The following is a 22,391-nucleotide window of genomic DNA, read 5'->3' on the forward strand; positions in this document are numbered from 1 at the left end:
TAGAGAGAACACTGTTTTTTGGGTGATCTAAAAAGTAGCCGCCTGGTTGTTAAGTGACCTCGGAAAGAGAAGTCTACCTAGCAGTGTTCTGACAGAGAAGACTGTTGGTAGGTGACCTCACAAAGAGAAAACTTGCTGTTAAGTGATCTGTAATAAGGAGAAGCCTGTTTATTATGTGAGCTCTTAGAGAAACACTTGGATATTATGTGACCTCATAAAGAGAAACTGGTTGTTGGGTGATCTAAGAAGGAGAAGCCTGTTTGTTACGAGAGCTCTGACAGAAAAGCCTGGTTTTTAGGTGACTTCTGATGGATAAGGTTGGTTGTTATGTAATGTCTGACAGTGAAGACTGGTTGGTAGGTGACCTCGTGAAGAGAAGCCTGGTTCTTCGGTTATCTCTAAGAAGCATTCCAGTGAAGCTTGACTCTAGAGAGGCCTTGTTGTTATGTGACCTCTTTAAGAGAAGACTGGTTGTTGGGTGATCTTATGAGGAGAAGCCCCTTGGTTAGGCGTGCTCTTACAGAAGCCTGGTTATCAGGTTATCTCTGAGAGAGAAGTTTGGTTTTTAGGTCACGTCTCCCATCGGAGACTGATTGTGGGGTGATCTGTAGTGAGTGGAAGGCTTGTGGTCAGACGATGTCTGACAGAGAATTCTTGTTAAGTCATGTCTGACAGAGAAACCTGTTTGTTACAGAGCTCTTACAGAGAAGCCTGATTGTTATGTGACCTCATAAAGAGAAGACTGGTTGTTAGGTGACATCCAAAAGAGACGCCTGGTGCTTAGGTGACCTCCAAAAGAGATGCCTGGTGATGAGGTGACTTCTGACAGAGAAGGTAAGTTGTTACATTATCTCTGACAGTGAAGACTGGTTGGTTGCTGACCTCACAAAGAGAAGCGTGGTTGTCAGGTGATCTCCAGTAAGGAGGAACCTGGTAGTCATGTGATCCATAATGAGGGTAAGCCTGGTAGGTTACCTCTGACCGAGAAGACCTATTGTTAGGTGACATCTGAGAGAGACGCCTGCTCATCAGGTTGTCTCTGACAGAGAAGAATGGTTGCTCAATCACGTCTTATAGGGAATACTGAATGTTAGGTGACCTGTAATGAGTGGAAGGCTTCTTGTTAGATGACTTCTCACAGAGAAGTCTTGTCAGGTGATGTCTGAAAGAGAAACCTGTTTAATACAGAGCGCGTACAGAGAATCCTGGTTGTTACGTGAGCTCATACAGGGAAGGCTGGTTTTTGGGTGATCTAATAAGGAGAAGCCTGTTGGTTAGGTGCTCTTACAGAAGCCTGGTTATCTGGTTATATGTGACAGAGAAGCATGGTTTTTAGGTCACCTCTTAAAGGGAAGACTGTTTTCTAGGAGATCGTATCAGTGGAAGGCTTGTTGTTAGATGAGCTCTGACAGAGAAGTTTGTAAGGTGATGTGTGACTGAGAAACCTGTTTGTTAAAGAGCTCTCACAGAGAAGCTTGGGTGTTATGTGACCTCATAAATGGAAGGATGGTTGTTTTGTGACCTAATAATGAGAAGCATGTTTGTCAGGTGAGCTCTTACAGAGAAGCCTGGTTGTTACGTGACCTCTGGAAGAGAAGCCTGTTTGTTAGGTCACTACTGATGGAGAAGCTTGATTGTTATGTAGTCTCTGACAGTGAAGACTTGTTGGTAGGTGACCTCATAAAGAAGCCTGGTTGTTCGGTGACCTCTAATGAGGCATACAGAGAAGCCTTGTTACAGAGAAGCCTAGTTGTTATGTGACCTCATAAAGGGAAGACTGGTTGTTGGGTGATCTAATAAGGAGATACCTGTTTGTTAGGCGAGCTCTGAGAGAAGCCTGGTTATCAGGTTCTCTCTGACAGACAAGCATGGTGGTTTGGTCACCTCTTAAAGGGAAGGCTGACTGTTACGTGATCTGTAATAAGTGGACGCCTTGTTGTTAGATGACTTCTGACAGAGAAGTCTTGTTGTTAGGTGATGTCTGACAGAGAAACCAGTTTGTTACATGACCACTTACACAGAAGCTTGGTTGTTAGGTGATCTCTGACAGAGAAGCATGTTTTTAAGGTGACATGTGATGGAGAAGCCTGGTTGTGAGGCAACCTCTGACAGAGAAGGCTGTTTGTTAAGGCAGCTCTTAAATAGAATCTTGATTATAAGGTTGTCTCTGTCAGAGAAGACTGGTTTGTAGGTGAACTCATAGAGAGAACACTGTTTTTTGGGTGATCTAAAAAGTAGCCGCCTGGTTGTTAAGTGACCTCGGAAAGAGAAGTCTACCTAGCAGTGTTCTGACAGAGAAGACTGTTGGTAGGTGACCTCACAAAGAGAAAACTTGCTGTTAAGTGATCTGTAATAAGGAGAAGCCTGTTTATTATGTGAGCTCTTAGAGAAACACTTGGATATTATGTGACCTCATAAAGAGAAACTGGTTGTTGGGTGATCTAAGAAGGAGAAGCCTGTTTGTTACGAGAGCTCTGACAGAAAAGCCTGGTTTTTAGGTGACTTCTGATGGATAAGGTTGGTTGTTATGTAATGTCTGACAGTGAAGACTGGTTGGTAGGTGACCTCGTGAAGAGAAGCCTGGTTCTTCGGTTATCTCTAAGAAGCATTCCAGTGAAGCTTGACTCTAGAGAGGCCTTGTTGTTATGTGACCTCTTTAAGAGAAGACTGGTTGTTGGGTGATCTTATGAGGAGAAGCCCCTTGGTTAGGCGTGCTCTTACAGAAGCCTGGTTATCAGGTTATCTCTGAGAGAGAAGTTTGGTTTTTAGGTCACGTCTCCCATCGGAGACTGATTGTGGGGTGATCTGTAGTGAGTGGAAGGCTTGTGGTCAGACGATGTCTGACAGAGAATTCTTGTTAAGTCATGTCTGACAGAGAAACCTGTTTGTTACAGAGCTCTTACAGAGAAGCCTGATTGTTATGTGACCTCATAAAGAGAAGACTGGTTGTTAGGTGACATCCAAAAGAGACGCCTGGTGCTTAGGTGACCTCCAAAAGAGATGCCTGGTGATGAGGTGACTTCTGACAGAGAAGGTAAGTTGTTACATTATCTCTGACAGTGAAGACTGGTTGGTTGCTGACCTCACAAAGAGAAGCGTGGTTGTCAGGTGATCTCCAGTAAGGAGGAACCTGGTAGTCATGTGATCCATAATGAGGGTAAGCCTGGTAGGTTACCTCTGACCGAGAAGACCTATTGTTAGGTGACATCTGAGAGAGACGCCTGCTCATCAGGTTGTCTCTGACAGAGAAGAATGGTTGCTCAATCACGTCTTATAGGGAATACTGAATGTTAGGTGACCTGTAATGAGTGGAAGGCTTCTTGTTAGATGACTTCTCACAGAGAAGTCTTGTCAGGTGATGTCTGAAAGAGAAACCTGTTTAATACAGAGCGCGTACAGAGAATCCTGGTTGTTACGTGAGCTCATACAGGGAAGGCTGGTTTTTGGGTGATCTAATAAGGAGAAGCCTGTTGGTTAGGTGCTCTTACAGAAGCCTGGTTATCTGGTTATATGTGACAGAGAAGCATGGTTTTTAGGTCACCTCTTAAAGGGAAGACTGTTTTCTAGGAGATCGTATCAGTGGAAGGCTTGTTGTTAGATGAGCTCTGACAGAGAAGTTTGTAAGGTGATGTGTGACTGAGAAACCTGTTTGTTAAAGAGCTCTCACAGAGAAGCTTGGGTGTTATGTGACCTCATAAATGGAAGGATGGTTGTTTTGTGACCTAATAATGAGAAGCATGTTTGTCAGGTGAGCTCTTACAGAGAAGCCTGGTTGTTACGTGACCTCTGGAAGAGAAGCCTGTTTGTTAGGTCACTACTGATGGAGAAGCTTGATTGTTATGTAGTCTCTGACAGTGAAGACTTGTTGGTAGGTGACCTCATAAAGAAGCCTGGTTGTTCGGTGACCTCTAATGAGGCATACAGAGAAGCCTTGTTACAGAGAAGCCTAGTTGTTATGTGACCTCATAAAGGGAAGACTGGTTGTTGGGTGATCTAATAAGGAGATACCTGTTTGTTAGGCGAGCTCTGAGAGAAGCCTGGTTATCAGGTTCTCTCTGACAGACAAGCATGGTGGTTTGGTCACCTCTTAAAGGGAAGGCTGACTGTTACGTGATCTGTAATAAGTGGACGCCTTGTTGTTAGATGACTTCTGACAGAGAAGTCTTGTTGTTAGGTGATGTCTGACAGAGAAACCAGTTTGTTACATGACCACTTACACAGAAGCTTGGTTGTTAGGTGATCTCTGACAGAGAAGCATGTTTTTAAGGTGACATGTGATGGAGAAGCCTGGTTGTGAGGCAACCTCTGACAGAGAAGGCTGTTTGTTAAGGCAGCTCTTAAATAGAATCTTGATTATAAGGTTGTCTCTGTCAGAGAAGACTGGTTTGTAGGTGAACTCATAGAGAGAACACTGTTTTTTGGGTGATCTAAAAAGTAGCCGCCTGGTTGTTAAGTGACCTCGGAAAGAGAAGTCTACCTAGCAGTGTTCTGACAGAGAAGACTGTTGGTAGGTGACCTCACAAAGAGAAAACTTGCTGTTAAGTGATCTGTAATAAGGAGAAGCCTGTTTATTATGTGAGCTCTTAGAGAAACACTTGGATATTATGTGACCTCATAAAGAGAAACTGGTTGTTGGGTGATCTAAGAAGGAGAAGCCTGTTTGTTACGAGAGCTCTGACAGAAAAGCCTGGTTTTTAGGTGACTTCTGATGGATAAGGTTGGTTGTTATGTAATGTCTGACAGTGAAGACTGGTTGGTAGGTGACCTCGTGAAGAGAAGCCTGGTTCTTCGGTTATCTCTAAGAAGCATTCCAGTGAAGCTTGACTCTAGAGAGGCCTTGTTGTTATGTGACCTCTTTAAGAGAAGACTGGTTGTTGGGTGATCTTATGAGGAGAAGCCCCTTGGTTAGGCGTGCTCTTACAGAAGCCTGGTTATCAGGTTATCTCTGAGAGAGAAGTTTGGTTTTTAGGTCACGTCTCCCATCGGAGACTGATTGTGGGGTGATCTGTAGTGAGTGGAAGGCTTGTGGTCAGACGATGTCTGACAGAGAATTCTTGTTAAGTCATGTCTGACAGAGAAACCTGTTTGTTACAGAGCTCTTACAGAGAAGCCTGATTGTTATGTGACCTCATAAAGAGAAGACTGGTTGTTAGGTGACATCCAAAAGAGACGCCTGGTGCTTAGGTGACCTCCAAAAGAGATGCCTGGTGATGAGGTGACTTCTGACAGAGAAGGTAAGTTGTTACATTATCTCTGACAGTGAAGACTGGTTGGTTGCTGACCTCACAAAGAGAAGCGTGGTTGTCAGGTGATCTCCAGTAAGGAGGAACCTGGTAGTCATGTGATCCATAATGAGGGTAAGCCTGGTAGGTTACCTCTGACCGAGAAGACCTATTGTTAGGTGACATCTGAGAGAGACGCCTGCTCATCAGGTTGTCTCTGACAGAGAAGAATGGTTGCTCAATCACGTCTTATAGGGAATACTGAATGTTAGGTGACCTGTAATGAGTGGAAGGCTTCTTGTTAGATGACTTCTCACAGAGAAGTCTTGTCAGGTGATGTCTGAAAGAGAAACCTGTTTAATACAGAGCGCGTACAGAGAATCCTGGTTGTTACGTGAGCTCATACAGGGAAGGCTGGTTTTTGGGTGATCTAATAAGGAGAAGCCTGTTGGTTAGGTGCTCTTACAGAAGCCTGGTTATCTGGTTATATGTGACAGAGAAGCATGGTTTTTAGGTCACCTCTTAAAGGGAAGACTGTTTTCTAGGAGATCGTATCAGTGGAAGGCTTGTTGTTAGATGAGCTCTGACAGAGAAGTTTGTAAGGTGATGTGTGACTGAGAAACCTGTTTGTTAAAGAGCTCTCACAGAGAAGCTTGGGTGTTATGTGACCTCATAAATGGAAGGATGGTTGTTTTGTGACCTAATAATGAGAAGCATGTTTGTCAGGTGAGCTCTTACAGAGAAGCCTGGTTGTTACGTGACCTCTGGAAGAGAAGCCTGTTTGTTAGGTCACTACTGATGGAGAAGCTTGATTGTTATGTAGTCTCTGACAGTGAAGACTTGTTGGTAGGTGACCTCATAAAGAAGCCTGGTTGTTCGGTGACCTCTAATGAGGCATACAGAGAAGCCTTGTTACAGAGAAGCCTAGTTGTTATGTGACCTCATAAAGGGAAGACTGGTTGTTGGGTGATCTAATAAGGAGATACCTGTTTGTTAGGCGAGCTCTGAGAGAAGCCTGGTTATCAGGTTCTCTCTGACAGACAAGCATGGTGGTTTGGTCACCTCTTAAAGGGAAGGCTGACTGTTACGTGATCTGTAATAAGTGGACGCCTTGTTGTTAGATGACTTCTGACAGAGAAGTCTTGTTGTTAGGTGATGTCTGACAGAGAAACCAGTTTGTTACATGACCACTTACACAGAAGCTTGGTTGTTAGGTGATCTCTGACAGAGAAGCATGTTTTTAAGGTGACATGTGATGGAGAAGCCTGGTTGTGAGGCAACCTCTGACAGAGAAGGCTGTTTGTTAAGGCAGCTCTTAAATAGAATCTTGATTATAAGGTTGTCTCTGTCAGAGAAGACTGGTTTGTAGGTGAACTCATAGAGAGAACACTGTTTTTTGGGTGATCTAAAAAGTAGCCGCCTGGTTGTTAAGTGACCTCGGAAAGAGAAGTCTACCTAGCAGTGTTCTGACAGAGAAGACTGTTGGTAGGTGACCTCACAAAGAGAAAACTTGCTGTTAAGTGATCTGTAATAAGGAGAAGCCTGTTTATTATGTGAGCTCTTAGAGAAACACTTGGATATTATGTGACCTCATAAAGAGAAACTGGTTGTTGGGTGATCTAAGAAGGAGAAGCCTGTTTGTTACGAGAGCTCTGACAGAAAAGCCTGGTTTTTAGGTGACTTCTGATGGATAAGGTTGGTTGTTATGTAATGTCTGACAGTGAAGACTGGTTGGTAGGTGACCTCGTGAAGAGAAGCCTGGTTCTTCGGTTATCTCTAAGAAGCATTCCAGTGAAGCTTGACTCTAGAGAGGCCTTGTTGTTATGTGACCTCTTTAAGAGAAGACTGGTTGTTGGGTGATCTTATGAGGAGAAGCCCCTTGGTTAGGCGTGCTCTTACAGAAGCCTGGTTATCAGGTTATCTCTGAGAGAGAAGTTTGGTTTTTAGGTCACGTCTCCCATCGGAGACTGATTGTGGGGTGATCTGTAGTGAGTGGAAGGCTTGTGGTCAGACGATGTCTGACAGAGAATTCTTGTTAAGTCATGTCTGACAGAGAAACCTGTTTGTTACAGAGCTCTTACAGAGAAGCCTGATTGTTATGTGACCTCATAAAGAGAAGACTGGTTGTTAGGTGACATCCAAAAGAGACGCCTGGTGCTTAGGTGACCTCCAAAAGAGATGCCTGGTGATGAGGTGACTTCTGACAGAGAAGGTAAGTTGTTACATTATCTCTGACAGTGAAGACTGGTTGGTTGCTGACCTCACAAAGAGAAGCGTGGTTGTCAGGTGATCTCCAGTAAGGAGGAACCTGGTAGTCATGTGATCCATAATGAGGGTAAGCCTGGTAGGTTACCTCTGACCGAGAAGACCTATTGTTAGGTGACATCTGAGAGAGACGCCTGCTCATCAGGTTGTCTCTGACAGAGAAGAATGGTTGCTCAATCACGTCTTATAGGGAATACTGAATGTTAGGTGACCTGTAATGAGTGGAAGGCTTCTTGTTAGATGACTTCTCACAGAGAAGTCTTGTCAGGTGATGTCTGAAAGAGAAACCTGTTTAATACAGAGCGCGTACAGAGAATCCTGGTTGTTACGTGAGCTCATACAGGGAAGGCTGGTTTTTGGGTGATCTAATAAGGAGAAGCCTGTTGGTTAGGTGCTCTTACAGAAGCCTGGTTATCTGGTTATATGTGACAGAGAAGCATGGTTTTTAGGTCACCTCTTAAAGGGAAGACTGTTTTCTAGGAGATCGTATCAGTGGAAGGCTTGTTGTTAGATGAGCTCTGACAGAGAAGTTTGTAAGGTGATGTGTGACTGAGAAACCTGTTTGTTAAAGAGCTCTCACAGAGAAGCTTGGGTGTTATGTGACCTCATAAATGGAAGGATGGTTGTTTTGTGACCTAATAATGAGAAGCATGTTTGTCAGGTGAGCTCTTACAGAGAAGCCTGGTTGTTACGTGACCTCTGGAAGAGAAGCCTGTTTGTTAGGTCACTACTGATGGAGAAGCTTGATTGTTATGTAGTCTCTGACAGTGAAGACTTGTTGGTAGGTGACCTCATAAAGAAGCCTGGTTGTTCGGTGACCTCTAATGAGGCATACAGAGAAGCCTTGTTACAGAGAAGCCTAGTTGTTATGTGACCTCATAAAGGGAAGACTGGTTGTTGGGTGATCTAATAAGGAGATACCTGTTTGTTAGGCGAGCTCTGAGAGAAGCCTGGTTATCAGGTTCTCTCTGACAGACAAGCATGGTGGTTTGGTCACCTCTTAAAGGGAAGGCTGACTGTTACGTGATCTGTAATAAGTGGACGCCTTGTTGTTAGATGACTTCTGACAGAGAAGTCTTGTTGTTAGGTGATGTCTGACAGAGAAACCAGTTTGTTACATGACCACTTACACAGAAGCTTGGTTGTTAGGTGATCTCTGACAGAGAAGCATGTTTTTAAGGTGACATGTGATGGAGAAGCCTGGTTGTGAGGCAACCTCTGACAGAGAAGGCTGTTTGTTAAGGCAGCTCTTAAATAGAATCTTGATTATAAGGTTGTCTCTGTCAGAGAAGACTGGTTTGTAGGTGAACTCATAGAGAGAACACTGTTTTTTGGGTGATCTAAAAAGTAGCCGCCTGGTTGTTAAGTGACCTCGGAAAGAGAAGTCTACCTAGCAGTGTTCTGACAGAGAAGACTGTTGGTAGGTGACCTCACAAAGAGAAAACTTGCTGTTAAGTGATCTGTAATAAGGAGAAGCCTGTTTATTATGTGAGCTCTTAGAGAAACACTTGGATATTATGTGACCTCATAAAGAGAAACTGGTTGTTGGGTGATCTAAGAAGGAGAAGCCTGTTTGTTACGAGAGCTCTGACAGAAAAGCCTGGTTTTTAGGTGACTTCTGATGGATAAGGTTGGTTGTTATGTAATGTCTGACAGTGAAGACTGGTTGGTAGGTGACCTCGTGAAGAGAAGCCTGGTTCTTCGGTTATCTCTAAGAAGCATTCCAGTGAAGCTTGACTCTAGAGAGGCCTTGTTGTTATGTGACCTCTTTAAGAGAAGACTGGTTGTTGGGTGATCTTATGAGGAGAAGCCCCTTGGTTAGGCGTGCTCTTACAGAAGCCTGGTTATCAGGTTATCTCTGAGAGAGAAGTTTGGTTTTTAGGTCACGTCTCCCATCGGAGACTGATTGTGGGGTGATCTGTAGTGAGTGGAAGGCTTGTGGTCAGGCGATGTCTGACAGAGAATTCTTGTTAAGTCATGTCTGACAGAGAAACCTGTTTGTTACAGAGCTCTTACAGAGAAGCCTGATTGTTATGTGACCTCATAAAGAGAAGACTGGTTGTTAGGTGACATCCAAAAGAGACGCCTGGTGCTTAGGTGACCTCCAAAAGAGATGCCTGGTGATGAGGTGACTTCTGACAGAGAAGGTAAGTTGTTACATTATCTCTGACAGTGAAGACTGGTTGGTTGCTGACCTCACAAAGAGAAGCGTGGTTGTCAGGTGATCTCCAGTAAGGAGGAACCTGGTAGTCATGTGATCCATAATGAGGGTAAGCCTGGTAGGTTACCTCTGACCGAGAAGACCTATTGTTAGGTGACATCTGAGAGAGACGCCTGCTCATCAGGTTGTCTCTGACAGAGAAGAATGGTTGCTCAATCACGTCTTATAGGGAATACTGAATGTTAGGTGACCTGTAATGAGTGGAAGGCTTCTTGTTAGATGACTTCTCACAGAGAAGTCTTGTCAGGTGATGTCTGAAAGAGAAACCTGTTTAATACAGAGCGCGTACAGAGAATCCTGGTTGTTACGTGAGCTCATACAGGGAAGGCTGGTTTTTGGGTGATCTAATAAGGAGAAGCCTGTTGGTTAGGTGCTCTTACAGAAGCCTGGTTATCTGGTTATATGTGACAGAGAAGCATGGTTTTTAGGTCACCTCTTAAAGGGAAGACTGTTTTCTAGGAGATCGTATCAGTGGAAGGCTTGTTGTTAGATGAGCTCTGACAGAGAAGTTTGTAAGGTGATGTGTGACTGAGAAACCTGTTTGTTAAAGAGCTCTCACAGAGAAGCTTGGGTGTTATGTGACCTCATAAATGGAAGGATGGTTGTTTTGTGACCTAATAATGAGAAGCATGTTTGTCAGGTGAGCTCTTACAGAGAAGCCTGGTTGTTACGTGACCTCTGGAAGAGAAGCCTGTTTGTTAGGTCACTACTGATGGAGAAGCTTGATTGTTATGTAGTCTCTGACAGTGAAGACTTGTTGGTAGGTGACCTCATAAAGAAGCCTGGTTGTTCGGTGACCTCTAATGAGGCATACAGAGAAGCCTTGTTACAGAGAAGCCTAGTTGTTATGTGACCTCATAAAGGGAAGACTGGTTGTTGGGTGATCTAATAAGGAGATACCTGTTTGTTAGGCGAGCTCTGAGAGAAGCCTGGTTATCAGGTTCTCTCTGACAGACAAGCATGGTGGTTTGGTCACCTCTTAAAGGGAAGGCTGACTGTTACGTGATCTGTAATAAGTGGACGCCTTGTTGTTAGATGACTTCTGACAGAGAAGTCTTGTTGTTAGGTGATGTCTGACAGAGAAACCAGTTTGTTACATGACCACTTACACAGAAGCTTGGTTGTTAGGTGATCTCTGACAGAGAAGCATGTTTTTAAGGTGACATGTGATGGAGAAGCCTGGTTGTGAGGCAACCTCTGACAGAGAAGGCTGTTTGTTAAGGCAGCTCTTAAATAGAATCTTGATTATAAGGTTGTCTCTGTCAGAGAAGACTGGTTTGTAGGTGAACTCATAGAGAGAACACTGTTTTTTGGGTGATCTAAAAAGTAGCCGCCTGGTTGTTAAGTGACCTCGGAAAGAGAAGTCTACCTAGCAGTGTTCTGACAGAGAAGACTGTTGGTAGGTGACCTCACAAAGAGAAAACTTGCTGTTAAGTGATCTGTAATAAGGAGAAGCCTGTTTATTATGTGAGCTCTTAGAGAAACACTTGGATATTATGTGACCTCATAAAGAGAAACTGGTTGTTGGGTGATCTAAGAAGGAGAAGCCTGTTTGTTACGAGAGCTCTGACAGAAAAGCCTGGTTTTTAGGTGACTTCTGATGGATAAGGTTGGTTGTTATGTAATGTCTGACAGTGAAGACTGGTTGGTAGGTGACCTCGTGAAGAGAAGCCTGGTTCTTCGGTTATCTCTAAGAAGCATTCCAGTGAAGCTTGACTCTAGAGAGGCCTTGTTGTTATGTGACCTCTTTAAGAGAAGACTGGTTGTTGGGTGATCTTATGAGGAGAAGCCCCTTGGTTAGGCGTGCTCTTACAGAAGCCTGGTTATCAGGTTATCTCTGAGAGAGAAGTTTGGTTTTTAGGTCACGTCTCCCATCGGAGACTGATTGTGGGGTGATCTGTAGTGAGTGGAAGGCTTGTGGTCAGACGATGTCTGACAGAGAATTCTTGTTAAGTCATGTCTGACAGAGAAACCTGTTTGTTACAGAGCTCTTACAGAGAAGCCTGATTGTTATGTGACCTCATAAAGAGAAGACTGGTTGTTAGGTGACATCCAAAAGAGACGCCTGGTGCTTAGGTGACCTCCAAAAGAGATGCCTGGTGATGAGGTGACTTCTGACAGAGAAGGTAAGTTGTTACATTATCTCTGACAGTGAAGACTGGTTGGTTGCTGACCTCACAAAGAGAAGCGTGGTTGTCAGGTGATCTCCAGTAAGGAGGAACCTGGTAGTCATGTGATCCATAATGAGGGTAAGCCTGGTAGGTTACCTCTGACCGAGAAGACCTATTGTTAGGTGACATCTGAGAGAGACGCCTGCTCATCAGGTTGTCTCTGACAGAGAAGAATGGTTGCTCAATCACGTCTTATAGGGAATACTGAATGTTAGGTGACCTGTAATGAGTGGAAGGCTTCTTGTTAGATGACTTCTCACAGAGAAGTCTTGTCAGGTGATGTCTGAAAGAGAAACCTGTTTAATACAGAGCGCGTACAGAGAATCCTGGTTGTTACGTGAGCTCATACAGGGAAGGCTGGTTTTTGGGTGATCTAATAAGGAGAAGCCTGTTGGTTAGGTGCTCTTACAGAAGCCTGGTTATCTGGTTATATGTGACAGAGAAGCATGGTTTTTAGGTCACCTCTTAAAGGGAAGACTGTTTTCTAGGAGATCGTATCAGTGGAAGGCTTGTTGTTAGATGAGCTCTGACAGAGAAGTTTGTAAGGTGATGTGTGACTGAGAAACCTGTTTGTTAAAGAGCTCTCACAGAGAAGCTTGGGTGTTATGTGACCTCATAAATGGAAGGATGGTTGTTTTGTGACCTAATAATGAGAAGCATGTTTGTCAGGTGAGCTCTTACAGAGAAGCCTGGTTGTTACGTGACCTCTGGAAGAGAAGCCTGTTTGTTAGGTCACTACTGATGGAGAAGCTTGATTGTTATGTAGTCTCTGACAGTGAAGACTTGTTGGTAGGTGACCTCATAAAGAAGCCTGGTTGTTCGGTGACCTCTAATGAGGCATACAGAGAAGCCTTGTTACAGAGAAGCCTAGTTGTTATGTGACCTCATAAAGGGAAGACTGGTTGTTGGGTGATCTAATAAGGAGATACCTGTTTGTTAGGCGAGCTCTGAGAGAAGCCTGGTTATCAGGTTCTCTCTGACAGACAAGCATGGTGGTTTGGTCACCTCTTAAAGGGAAGGCTGACTGTTACGTGATCTGTAATAAGTGGACGCCTTGTTGTTAGATGACTTCTGACAGAGAAGTCTTGTTGTTAGGTGATGTCTGACAGAGAAACCAGTTTGTTACATGACCACTTACACAGAAGCTTGGTTGTTAGGTGATCTCTGACAGAGAAGCATGTTTTTAAGGTGACATGTGATGGAGAAGCCTGGTTGTGAGGCAACCTCTGACAGAGAAGGCTGTTTGTTAAGGCAGCTCTTAAATAGAATCTTGATTATAAGGTTGTCTCTGTCAGAGAAGACTGGTTTGTAGGTGAACTCATAGAGAGAACACTGTTTTTTGGGTGATCTAAAAAGTAGCCGCCTGGTTGTTAAGTGACCTCGGAAAGAGAAGTCTACCTAGCAGTGTTCTGACAGAGAAGACTGTTGGTAGGTGACCTCACAAAGAGAAAACTTGCTGTTAAGTGATCTGTAATAAGGAGAAGCCTGTTTATTATGTGAGCTCTTAGAGAAACACTTGGATATTATGTGACCTCATAAAGAGAAACTGGTTGTTGGGTGATCTAAGAAGGAGAAGCCTGTTTGTTACGAGAGCTCTGACAGAAAAGCCTGGTTTTTAGGTGACTTCTGATGGATAAGGTTGGTTGTTATGTAATGTCTGACAGTGAAGACTGGTTGGTAGGTGACCTCGTGAAGAGAAGCCTGGTTCTTCGGTTATCTCTAAGAAGCATTCCAGTGAAGCTTGACTCTAGAGAGGCCTTGTTGTTATGTGACCTCTTTAAGAGAAGACTGGTTGTTGGGTGATCTTATGAGGAGAAGCCCCTTGGTTAGGCGTGCTCTTACAGAAGCCTGGTTATCAGGTTATCTCTGAGAGAGAAGTTTGGTTTTTAGGTCACGTCTCCCATCGGAGACTGATTGTGGGGTGATCTGTAGTGAGTGGAAGGCTTGTGGTCAGACGATGTCTGACAGAGAATTCTTGTTAAGTCATGTCTGACAGAGAAACCTGTTTGTTACAGAGCTCTTACAGAGAAGCCTGATTGTTATGTGACCTCATAAAGAGAAGACTGGTTGTTAGGTGACATCCAAAAGAGACGCCTGGTGCTTAGGTGACCTCCAAAAGAGATGCCTGGTGATGAGGTGACTTCTGACAGAGAAGGTAAGTTGTTACATTATCTCTGACAGTGAAGACTGGTTGGTTGCTGACCTCACAAAGAGAAGCGTGGTTGTCAGGTGATCTCCAGTAAGGAGGAACCTGGTAGTCATGTGATCCATAATGAGGGTAAGCCTGGTAGGTTACCTCTGACCGAGAAGACCTATTGTTAGGTGACATCTGAGAGAGACGCCTGCTCATCAGGTTGTCTCTGACAGAGAAGAATGGTTGCTCAATCACGTCTTATAGGGAATACTGAATGTTAGGTGACCTGTAATGAGTGGAAGGCTTCTTGTTAGATGACTTCTCACAGAGAAGTCTTGTCAGGTGATGTCTGAAAGAGAAACCTGTTTAATACAGAGCGCGTACAGAGAATCCTGGTTGTTACGTGAGCTCATACAGGGAAGGCTGGTTTTTGGGTGATCTAATAAGGAGAAGCCTGTTGGTTAGGTGCTCTTACAGAAGCCTGGTTATCTGGTTATATGTGACAGAGAAGCATGGTTTTTAGGTCACCTCTTAAAGGGAAGACTGTTTTCTAGGAGATCGTATCAGTGGAAGGCTTGTTGTTAGATGAGCTCTGACAGAGAAGTTTGTAAGGTGATGTGTGACTGAGAAACCTGTTTGTTAAAGAGCTCTCACAGAGAAGCCTGGGTGTTATGTGACCTCATAAATGGAAGGATGGTTGTTTTGTGACCTAATAATGAGAAGCATGTTTGTCAGGTGAGCTCTTACAGAGAAGCCTGGTTGTTACGTGACCTCTGGAAGAGAAGCCTGTTTGTTAGGTCACTACTGATGGAGAAGCTTGATTGTTATGTAGTCTCTGACAGTGAAGACTTGTTGGTAGGTGACCTCATAAAGAAGCCTGGTTGTTCGGTGACCTCTAATGAGGCATACAGAGAAGCCTTGTTACAGAGAAGCCTAGTTGTTATGTGACCTCATAAAGGGAAGACTGGTTGTTGGGTGATCTAATAAGGAGATACCTGTTTGTTAGGCGAGCTCTGAGAGAAGCCTGGTTATCAGGTTCTCTCTGACAGACAAGCATGGTGGTTTGGTCACCTCTTAAAGGGAAGGCTGACTGTTACGTGATCTGTAATAAGTGGACGCCTTGTTGTTAGATGACTTCTGACAGAGAAGTCTTGTTGTTAGGTGATGTCTGACAGAGAAACCAGTTTGTTACATGACCACTTACACAGAAGCTTGGTTGTTAGGTGATCTCTGACAGAGAAGCATGTTTTTAAGGTGACATGTGATGGAGAAGCCTGGTTGTGAGGCAACCTCTGACAGAGAAGGCTGTTTGTTAAGGCAGCTCTTAAATAGAATCTTGATTATAAGGTTGTCTCTGTCAGAGAAGACTGGTTTGTAGGTGAACTCATAGAGAGAACACTGTTTTTTGGGTGATCTAAAAAGTAGCCGCCTGGTTGTTAAGTGACCTCGGAAAGAGAAGTCTACCTAGCAGTGTTCTGACAGAGAAGACTGTTGGTAGGTGACCTCACAAAGAGAAAACTTGCTGTTAAGTGATCTGTAATAAGGAGAAGCCTGTTTATTATGTGAGCTCTTAGAGAAACACTTGGATATTATGTGACCTCATAAAGAGAAACTGGTTGTTGGGTGATCTAAGAAGGAGAAGCCTGTTTGTTACGAGAGCTCTGACAGAAAAGCCTGGTTTTTAGGTGACTTCTGATGGATAAGGTTGGTTGTTATGTAATGTCTGACAGTGAAGACTGGTTGGTAGGTGACCTCGTGAAGAGAAGCCTGGTTCTTCGGTTATCTCTAAGAAGCATTCCAGTGAAGCTTGACTCTAGAGAGGCCTTGTTGTTATGTGACCTCTTTAAGAGAAGACTGGTTGTTGGGTGATCTTATGAGGAGAAGCCCCTTGGTTAGGCGTGCTCTTACAGAAGCCTGGTTATCAGGTTATCTCTGAGAGAGAAGTTTGGTTTTTAGGTCACGTCTCCCATCGGAGACTGATTGTGGGGTGATCTGTAGTGAGTGGAAGGCTTGTGGTCAGACGATGTCTGACAGAGAATTCTTGTTAAGTCATGTCTGACAGAGAAACCTGTTTGTTACAGAGCTCTTACAGAGAAGCCTGATTGTTATGTGACCTCATAAAGAGAAGACTGGTTGTTAGGTGACATCCAAAAGAGACGCCTGGTGCTTAGGTGACCTCCAAAAGAGATGCCTGGTGATGAGGTGACTTCTGACAGAGAAGGTAAGTTGTTACATTATCTCTGACAGTGAAGACTGGTTGGTTGCTGACCTCACAAAGAGAAGCGTGGTTGTCAGGTGATCTCCAGTAAGGAGGAACCTGGTAGTCATGTGATCCATAATGAGGGTAAGCCTGGTAGGTTACCTCTGACCGAGAAGACCTATTGTTAGGTGACATCTGAGAGAGACGCCTGCTCATCAGGTTGTCTCTGACAGAGAAGAATGGTTGCTCAATCACGTCTTATAGGGAATACTGAATGTTAGGTGACCTGTAATGAGTGGAAGGCTTCTTGTTAGATGACTTCTCACAGAGAAGTCTTGTCAGGTGATGTCTGAAAGAGAAACCTGTTTAATACAGAGCGCGTACAGAGAATCCTGGTTGTTACGTGAGCTCATACAGGGAAGGCTGGTTTTTGGGTGATCTAATAAGGAGAAGCCTGTTGGTTAGGTGCTCTTACAGAAGCCTGGTTATCTGGTTATATGTGACAGAGAAGCATGGTTTTTAGGTCACCTCTTAAAGGGAAGACTGTTTTCTAGGAGATCGTATCAGTGGAAGGCTTGTTGTTAGATGAGCTCTGACAGAGAAGTTTGTAAGGTGATGTGTGACTGAGAAACCTGTTTGTTAAAGAGCTCTCACAGAGAAGCCTGGGTGTTATGTGACCTCATAAATGGAAGGATGGTTGTTTTGTGACCTAATAATGAGAAGCATGTTTGTCAGGTGAGCTCTTACAGAGAAGCCTGGTTGTTACGTGACCTCTGGAAGAGAAGCCTGTTTGTTAGGTCACTACTGATGGAGAAGCTTGATTGTTATGTAGTCTCTGACAGTGAAGACTTGTTGGTAGGTGACCTCATAAAGAAGCCTGGTTGTTCGGTGACCTCTAATGAGGCATACAGAGAAGCCTTGTTACAGAGAAGCCTAGTTGTTATGTGACCTCATAAAGGGAAGACTGGTTGTTGGGTGATCTAATAAGGAGATACCTGTTTGTTAGGCGAGCTCTGAGAGAAGCCTGGTTATCAGGTTCTCTCTGACAGACAAGCATGGTGGTTTGGTCACCTCTTAAAGGGAAGGCTGACTGTTACGTGATCTGTAATAAGTGGACGCCTTGTTGTTAGATGACTTCTGACAGAGAAGTCTTGTTGTTAGGTGATGTCTGACAGAGAAACCAGTTTGTTACATGACCACTTACACAGAAGCTTGGTTGTTAGGTGATCTCTGACAGAGAAGCATGTTTTTAAGGTGACATGTGATGGAGAAGCCTGGTTGTGAGGCAACCTCTGACAGAGAAGGCTGTTTGTTAAGGCAGCTCTTAAATAGAATCTTGATTATAAGGTTGTCTCTGTCAGAGAAGACTGGTTTGTAGGTGAACTCATAGAGAGAACACTGTTTTTTGGGTGATCTAAAAAGTAGCCGCCTGGTTGTTAAGTGACCTCTGAAAGAGAAGTCTACCTAGCAGTGTTCTGACAGAGAAGACTGTTGGTAGGTGACCTCACAAAGAGAAAACTTGCTGTTAAGTGATCTGTAATAAGGAGAAGCCTGTTTATTATGTGAGCTCTTAGAGAAACACTTGGATATTATGTGACCTCATAAAGAGAAACTGGTTGTTGGGTGATCTAAGAAGGAGAAGCCTGTTTGTTACGAGAGCTCTGACAGAAAAGCCTGGTTTTTAGGTGACTTCTGATGGATAAGGTTGGTTGTTATGTAATGTCTGACAGTGAAGACTGGTTGTTAGGTGACCTCGTGAAGAGAAGCCTGGTTCTTCGGTTATCTCTAAGAAGCATTCCAGTGAAGCTTGACTCTAGAGAGGCCTTGTTGTTATGTGACCTCTTTAAGAGAAGACTGGTTGTTGGGTGATCTTATGAGGAGAAGCCCCTTGGTTAGGCGTGCTCTTACAGAAGCCTGGTTATCAGGTTATCTCTGAGAGAGAAGTTTGGTTTTTAGGTCACGTCTCCCATCGGAGACTGATTGTGGGGTGATCTGTAGTGAGTGGAAGGCTTGTGGTCAGACGATGTCTGACAGAGAATTCTTGTTAAGTCATGTCTGACAGAGAAACCTGTTTGTTACAGAGCTCTTACAGAGAAGCCTGATTGTTATGTGACCTCATAAAGAGAAGACTGGTTGTTAGGTGACATCCAAAAGAGACGCCTGGTGATTAGGTGACCTCCAAAAGAGATGCCTGGTGATGAGGTGACTTCTGACAGAGAAGGTAAGTTGTTACATTATCTCTGACAGTGAAGACTGGTTGGTTGCTGACCTCACAAAGAGAAGCGTGGTTGTCAGGTGATCTCCAGTAAGGAGGAACCTGGCAGTCATGTGATCCATAATGAGGGTAAGCCTGGTAGGTTACCTCTGACCGAGAAGACCTATTGTTAGGTGACATCTGAGAGAGACGCCTGCTCATCAGGTTGTCTCTGACAGAGAAGAATGGTTGCTCAATCACGTCTTATAGGGAATACTGAATGTTAGGTGACCTGTAATGAGTGGAAGGCTTCTTGTTAGATGACTTCTCACAGAGAAGTCTTGTCAGGTGATGTCTGAAAGAGAAACCTGTTTAATACAGAGCGCGTACAGAGAATCCTGGTTGTTACGTGAGCTCATACAGGGAAGGCTGGTTTTTGGGTGATCTAATAAGGAGAAGCCTGTTGGTTAGGTGCTCTTACAGAAGCCTGGTTATCTGGTTATATGTGACAGAGAAGCATGGTTTTTAGGTCACCTCTTAAAGGGAAGACTGTTTTCTAGGAGATCGTATCAGTGGAAGGCTTGTTGTTAGATGAGCTCTGACAGAGAAGTTTGTAAGGTGATGTGTGACTGAGAAACCTGTTTGTTAAAGAGCTCTCACAGAGAAGCTTGGGTGTTATGTGACCTCATAAATGGAAGGATGGTTGTTTTGTGACCTAATAATGAGAAGCATGTTTGTCAGGTGAGCTCTTACAGAGAAGCCTGGTTGTTACGTGACCTCTGGAAGAGAAGCCTGTTTGTTAGGTCACTACTGATGGAGAAGCTTGATTGTTATGTAGTCTCTGACAGTGAAGACTTGTTGGTAGGTGACCTCATAAAGAAGCCTGGTTGTTCGGTGACCTCTAATGAGGCATACAGAGAAGCCTTGTTACAGAGTAGCCTAGTTGTTATGTGACCTCATAAAGGGAAGACTGGTTGTTGGGTGATCTAATAAGGAGATACCTGTTTGTTAGGTGAGCTCTGAGAGAAGCCTGGTTATCAGGTTCTCTCTGACAGACAAGCATGGTGGTTTGGTCACCTCTTAAAGGGAAGGCTGACTGTTACGTGATCTGTAATAAGTGGACGCCTTGTTGTTAGATGACTTCTGACAGAGAAGTCTTGTTGTTAGGTGATGTCTGACAGAGAAACCAGTTTGTTACATGACCACTTACACAGAAGCTTGGTTGTTAGGTGATCTCTGACAGAGAAGCATGTTTTTAAGGTGACATGTGATGGAGAAGCCTGGTTGTGAGGCAACCTCTGACAGAGAAGGCTGTTTGTTAAGGCAGCTCTTAAATAGAATCTTGATTATAAGGTTGTCTCTGTCAGAGAAGACTGGTTTGTAGGTGAACTCATAGAGAGAACACTGTTTTTTGGGTGATCTAAAAAGTAGCCGCCTGGTTGTTAAGTGACCTCTGAAAGAGAAGTCTACCAAGCAGTGTTCTGACAGAGAAGACTGTTGGTAGGTGACCTCACAAAGAGAAAACTTGCTGTTAAGTGATCTGTAATAAGGAGAAGCCTGTTTATTATGTGAGCTCTTAGAGAAACACTTGGATATTATGTGACCTCATAAAGAGAAACTGGTTGTTGGGTGATCTAAGAAGGAGAAGCCTGTTTGTTACGAGAGCTCTGACAGAAAAGCCTGGTTTTTAGGTGACTTCTGATGGATAAGGTTGGTTGTTATGTAATGTCTGACAGTGAAGACTGGTTGTTAGGTGACCTCGTGAAGAGAAGCCTGGTTCTTCGGTTATCTCTAAGAAGCATTCCAGTGAAGCTTGACTCTAGAGAGGCCTTGTTGTTATGTGACCTCTTTAAGAGAAGACTGGTTGTTGGGTGATCTTATGAGGAGAAGCCCCTTGGTTAGGCGTGCTCTTACAGAAGCCTGGTTATCAGGTTATCTCTGAGAGAGAAGTTTGGTTTTTAGGTCACGTCTCCCATCGGAGACTGATTGTGGGGTGATCTGTAGTCACTGGAAGGCTTGTGGTCAGACGATGTCTGACAGAGAATTCTTGTTAAGTCATGTCTGACAGAGAAACCTGTTTGTTACAGAGCTCTTACAGAGAAGCCTGATTGTTATGTGACCTCATAAAGAGAAGACTGGTTGTTAGGTGACATCCAAAAGAGACGCCTGGTGATTAGGTGACCTCCAAAAGAGATGCCTGGTGATGAGGTGACTTCTGACAGAGAAGGTAAGTTGTTACATTATCTCTGACAGTGAAGACTGGTTGGTTGCTGACCTCACAAAGAGAAGCGTGGTTGTCAGGTGATCTCCAGTAAGGAGGAACCTGGTAGTCATGTGATCCATAATGAGGGTAAGCCTGGTAGGTTACCTCTGACCGAGAAGACCTATTGTTAGGTGACATCTGAGAGAGACGCCTGCTCATCAGGTTGTCTCTGACAGAGAAGAATGGTTGCTCAATCACGTCTTATAGGGAATACTGAATGTTAGGTGACCTGTAATGAGTGGAAGGCTTCTTGTTAGATGACTTCTCACAGAGAAGTCTTGTCAGGTGATGTCTGAAAGAGAAACCTGTTTAATACAGAGCGCGTACAGAGAATCCTGGTTGTTACGTGAGCTCATACAGGGAAGGCTGGTTTTTGGGTGATCTAATAAGGAGAAGCCTGTTGGTTAGGTGCTCTTACAGAAGCCTGGTTATCTGGTTATATGTGACAGAGAAGCATGGTTTTTAGGTCACCTCTTAAAGGGAAGACTGTTTTCTAGGAGATCGTATCAGTGGAAGGCTTGTTGTTAGATGAGCTCTGACAGAGAAGTTTGTAAGGTGATGTGTGACTGAGAAACCTGTTTGTTATAGAGCTCTCACAGAGAAGCTTGGGTGTTATGTGACCTCATAAATGGAAGGATGGTTGTTTTGTGACCTAATAATGAGAAGCATGTTTGTCAGGTGAGCTCTTACAGAGAAGCCTGGTTGTTACGTGACCTCTGGAAGAGAAGCCTGTTTGTTAGGTCACTACTGATGGAGAAGCTTGATTGTTATGTAGTCTCTGACAGTGAAGACTTGTTGGTAGGTGACCTCATAAAGAAGCCTGGTTGTTCGGTGACCTCTAATGAGGCATACAGAGAAGCCTTGTTACAGAGAAGCCTAGTTGTTATGTGACCTCATAAAGGGAAGACTGGTTGTTGGGTGATCTAATAAGGAGATACCTGTTTGTTAGGCGAGCTCTGAGAGAAGCCTGGTTATCAGGTTCTCTCTGACAGACAAGCATGGTGGTTTGGTCACCTCTTAAAGGGAAGGCTGACTGTTACGTGATCTGTAATAAGTGGACGCCTTGTTGTTAGATGACTTCTGACAGAGAAGTCTTGTTGTTAGGTGATGTCTGACAGAGAAACCAGTTTGTTACATGACCACTTACACAGAAGCTTGGTTGTTAGGTGATCTCTGACAGAGAAGCATGTTTTTAAGGTGACATGTGATGGAGAAGCCTGGTTGTGAGGCAACCTCTGACAGAGAAGGCTGTTTGTTAAGGCAGCTCTTAAATAGAATCTTGATTATAAGGTTGTCTCTGTCAGAGAAGACTGGTTTGTAGGTGAACTCATAGAGAGAACACTGTTTTTTGGGTGATCTAAAAAGTAGCCGCCTGGTTGTTAAGTGACCTCGGAAAGAGAAGTCTACCTAGCAGTGTTCTGACAGAGAAGACTGTTGGTAGGTGACCTCACAAAGAGAAAACTTGCTGTTAAGTGATCTGTAATAAGGAGAAGCCTGTTTATTATGTGAGCTCTTAGAGAAACACTTGGATATTATGTGACCTCATAAAGAGAAACTGGTTGTTGGGTGATCTAAGAAGGAGAAGCCTGTTTGTTACGAGAGCTCTGACAGAAAAGCCTGGTTTTTAGGTGACTTCTGATGGATAAGGTTGGTTGTTATGTAATGTCTGACAGTGAAGACTGGTTGGTAGGTGACCTCGTGAAGAGAAGCCTGGTTCTTCG

Source organism: Manis pentadactyla, chromosome 4, assembly GCF_030020395.1.
Source record: "Manis pentadactyla isolate mManPen7 chromosome 4, mManPen7.hap1, whole genome shotgun sequence".
In the NCBI taxonomy this organism is placed as follows: Eukaryota; Metazoa; Chordata; class Mammalia; order Pholidota; family Manidae; genus Manis; species Manis pentadactyla.